The sequence below is a fragment of the Podarcis liolepis genome, assembly GCF_965112155.1.
Source record: "Podarcis liolepis genome assembly, chromosome: 4".
NCBI classification, from domain to species: Eukaryota; Metazoa; Chordata; class Lepidosauria; order Squamata; family Lacertidae; genus Podarcis; species Podarcis liolepis.
This window is the reverse complement of record NC_139558.1, coordinates 73,760,005-73,764,710: the sequence shown is the minus strand read 5'-3', so window position 1 is coordinate 73,764,710 and position 4,706 is coordinate 73,760,005.

Here is a 4,706-nt window from a genome sequence, read left to right as displayed (position 1 = left end):
ATGGGCTTGTTAATGGTTAGACAGAGATATGTGCTGAACTCTGACTTTTGGGGGCTCTATAAATAGAAAAGATCCACTCTGCAGGGGTTATATTTAGCTTTGCTGCACCAGCAGGCGAGGTGTTGCAAAACGACTGCAGTCCAGGGAACGGGGCTGATGCAGCAGTTGTAGCAGCTCTTGTGTTATTGTCTAGGCATAGGGATAGCTTAAGAGCACGGAACTGTCTTCCAAAGATGCTGAGATGCTTTTACAGCCATCCCCATGCAATATATATGCTTTCAAAAGACAGCGGACCAGGATGAAATGTTGCTAATTTATATCGATGGAAATTCGGGCCCGTACCGTACAAGGCTTCAGTGGGCTTGAAAAAGAAATGAATCCATACTGCTGTCTCCAGGCTTGCACCAGTCAAGATTGTTGTTGTTGTTTAGTCATTTAGTCATGTCTGACTCTTCGTGACCCCATGGACCAGAGCACGCCAGGCACTCCTGTCTTCCACTGCCTCCCGCAGTTTGGTCAAACTCATGCTGGTAGCTTTGAGAACACTATCCAACCATCTTGTTCTCTGTCGTCCCCTTCTCCTTGTGCCCTCCATCTTTCCCAACATCAGGGTCTTTTCCAGGGAGTCTTCTCTTCTCACGGGGTGGCCAAAGTATTGGAGCCTCAGCTTCACGAACCGTCCTTCCAGTGAGCACTCAGGGCTGATTTCCTTCAGAATGGAGAGGTTTGATCTTCTTGCAGTCCATGAGACTCTCAAGAGTCTCCTCCAGCATCATAATTCAGAAGCATCAATTCTTCGGCGATCAGCCTTCTTTATGGTCCAGCTCTCACTTCCATACATCACTACTGGGAAAACCATAGCTTTAACTATACGGACCTTTGTTGGCAAGGTGATGTCTCTGCTTTTTAAGATGCTGTCTAGGTTTGTCATTGCTTTTCTCCCAAGAAGCAGGCATCTTTTAATTTCGTGGCTGCTGTCACCATGTGATCAGTCAAGACAGTTCTAACATAGAGAGTCCATAAGCACAAGACAGTGCCTTTACATGTGGGTTGTGTTCAAAGCTACCAAAAATTGAACTATCATAGTTCTGCAGAGAAGAGCCAAGGCGGCAGCAGGACCTGCGGCATTTAGCAAAACAAGTACAAAAATACCCCATTTAGCATACATGTCGTGTTTGTATTTTTAATTTTTAAAAAGTATGCTTGAAAATTTGTACGAATTTTTATATGTGTTTCTCCAAATATATGCAATTTGTGCACACAATTTTGCCTGTGTATTTTTGATTTCCTCCCAATGGAATGCAATTTTGTACACTATTTTCAATAATTTTTCATTTTTGCATGCACATTTCATTACCGTACAGGCAGCTTTGTTTGCGTTCATTGGTTGGAGACCTGCATTACAAAACTCGGGAAAGTGTTTGGTTTGGGCAGCATGAATTTTGTAAGCTCACATTAATCATGCAAACCAAACTAACTTCTTCCCCATCACTACCCTAGACATACATTTTCTGTGAGGCCATGGGTTTTTGTATGTAGCACTTGCTTGCTGATTTAATTGTTTGTAGCTCATCACGTGTCCAATACTGCTTCCAACCTTCGCTTATGCATTACCTCTTAGCACAGAGCCTATCCGTGTACAATTTGTACAGGTTTCCCCACCCCATGTGATCAGGAACCAGGTCCCTTATCTTCACAAAAACGCCTTTGTACTTTGTTTACTCTTGTCCGTGGGAAAAACTCGTTATTCAATGGGAATTCAGAACCACAGAAGGAATGTACAGAGATACGCTATGGCACTTTTATGTGACATGAGCTCAGCTAAATCAATCAACACTTAGGTCCCTCTTGGTAAGTAAGTAGCTATATGCCCCCTGGTGGCCAAAGAACTCACTTTGTCCCCTGGTTTTAATCATACCAGATTTGATCAGAGTGGGGGACACATTGCTCCAGGTTGAGGATGTTGGCTTTCCAGAGATACTCCTGAAGTCAAAGAAGGGCCATGATGCCGGTACCTTTCTGGCTGTCCAGAGCTTTCTGTGTTACCCACAACCAGTAGTACATCACTGTCTTGCAGATAGGTGCCTTAAAACGAGAGGCACATTTCTTCCTGGGTCAGGTCAGCTGTTAGTAATTTGCACTTTGGAGTCTCTGGTAATAAAATCAATCTATTTTCAGCATAGGATTAGCAGCAGGAGACCTGCTGGTTTCCCCATATTTGGGCCCTGCAGCAAAGGACACCTAACAATCATTGGTCAGTTAGAAACATTAACTAAAGTGCCCCTTTCCAGCAAGAAAGCCTGTGTGTTGCAGACCAAGGACGTTCTCTCTCTTTCTGGAAAAGGCTTGGGAAAAAATGCACAGCCCAGTTACTGCAATGAAGCATTACTAATGTGCTCAGAGGCTTAAGTATTAATTGCACTAGCAAAACCAAACAAAAAGAACATCCAGGCAAAGTGCAACAGAGAACTACAAGCCTGAGTAAAAGGCAGCTCTGAACTGCTAGTATTTCAGCCCCTTGTATAACAGTTTTATATAAGCAATTTTTCCAGCTACTGTTAATGATGAAACAGTAGGTTCCTGACTCATAGAGGGTTAATTTCTCAAGTGAGAGGTTCGGAAGTTCAAGTCTTCCTGGAATGAGTAACTTGCAACCTGGAACCTCTGCCCCATAAGTTAACAGCCCTGACCTGAGATATATACTTCTTCCCTCTTTATCAGCACTGGATGAGCCCAGTCAGTTAGGGATCATACAGTAAGTGTGATGACATCACAGTGCCATGTAACCAATCAGATTTAGCAGCCTCATTAAGGGCAAACAAATCCTCAGAATTTTCAGGTAGGCCTAGGAATTTTCCCTTCCCTAGTCAGAGCAGACAGTACTGAGACAGACCAATGGTCTAGCAGCTCCCTCTGTTCTTATTCTAATGCATACCATGGGTTGGGGAGCAAAAGTGGAAGAGGGTTGTTTCAAGCTTGGGGTATGTGGCTGGTGACTGTCCGGGTTGCTGGACTTGGTAGACTTGTGTTCTGCCCCAGCATGGATCTTCTTATGAAACATGACAAGGAATGTCAGCACAGTTGCCTCAGCAACAAGAATGCATTCCCTCTTCTTCTTGACACTCACCCCCGCTTACTGGATGAATACTTTTGCTTCCTTTTGCAATAGCCTATGATAGGGTTAGGGATGCGGGTGGCGCTGTGGGTTAAACCACAGAGCCCAGGACTTGCCGATCAGAAGGTTGGCGGTTCAAATCCCCGCGACGGGGTGAGCTCCCGTTGCTCGGTGCCTGCTCCTGCCAAACTAGCAGTTCGAAAGCACATCAATGTGCAAGTAGATAAATAGGTACCGCTTCGGCGGGAAGGTAAATGGCGTTTCCATGTGCTGCTCTGGTTCGCTAGAAGCGGCTTAGTCATGCTGGCCACATGACCTGGAAGCTGTACGCGGCTCCCTCAGCCAGTAAAGCGAGATGAGCACCGCAACCCCAGAGTCAGCCACGACTGGACCTAATGGTCAGGGGTCCCTTTACCTTTACCTTTATGATAGGGTTGCCATATGCCCTCTTTTCCCAGGACACATCATCTTTTTCATGGGTATGTAAAATGAGAGTCGTCCTAGAGATCCATAGTTAGAAGTAGAGTCATACCTTGGTTCTCAAACAGAATGCATTCCACGAGTCTGTTTGACTTCTGGAACTGTTCAAAAACCAAGACACTGCTTCTGATTGGCTGCAGGATTGGCTGCAGGCTGCCACTTCAAAATATGAACTGTATACTGTATATAACAGGTATACTTTAGTCCGGATCACTTTTTATTCATGTCTCAATTGAGGACAGCAGCAGATTCACTTTATAACTGAATTTGAAGTAGCAAAGTCACAGCAACTTGTGTACATTTAGTATAATTAACACTGAGATAATTAATCATTACAAATACAGTGGTACCTTGGTTCTCAAACTTAATCCATTCCAGGAGTCCGTTCAACTCCCAAAACCGTTCGAAAATCAAGGCGTGGCTTCCTGCACTCAATCAGAAGCCGTGTCGGACATTTGGCTTCCAAAAAACATTCGCAAACTGGAACACAGCTAAGCCATTCAAGAACCAAGGTACCACTGTACAAAGGCAAATCTCCTGGAGATGTTGCTGGGCTTCCACATATTATGGGCAGATTTGTTTCCCCCTCTTTTAAAAAGAGTTTAGTCAGTATACATGAGTGCAACTGATGCTTCTTTATGACTGCGCATATATATGCAGCCCCTAATATGAACTTGTAGTAAATAGCAATTCAATCCTGACAGACAGTTCCTTGTGCAAGTCTTTTGACATCTTGTTTGCTAACCTTGGAAGAAGAGGATTAACCTACACTTTGTACAGAGATTTAATTTTCTACTAGACCAACTCTGGAAATTATTGTGTGTTTTATGTCTGAAGATGCTAGCCTATTCCTCTAGCTGGCGCACACTGAAGAAACCTAAGCACTTCTTTTCTGGTTCACTAATTCCCTGTCCAGTCTGAACCAACCTCACACAGACGCCAGAAAGTGCAGAGCCTCCGAGGCATAATTTCAAAGAGTACCATCCGGGCAAAGGACTTTGGCGTCGTGCTTGTTTGAACTTGATTCTCCTTCCCCTCCTTCCTTAAAAGAAAGAACTCGGATAAGGTCAATTAAACTGGTTTGGAGGTGGATGAAACTGGTGTGCTGTGT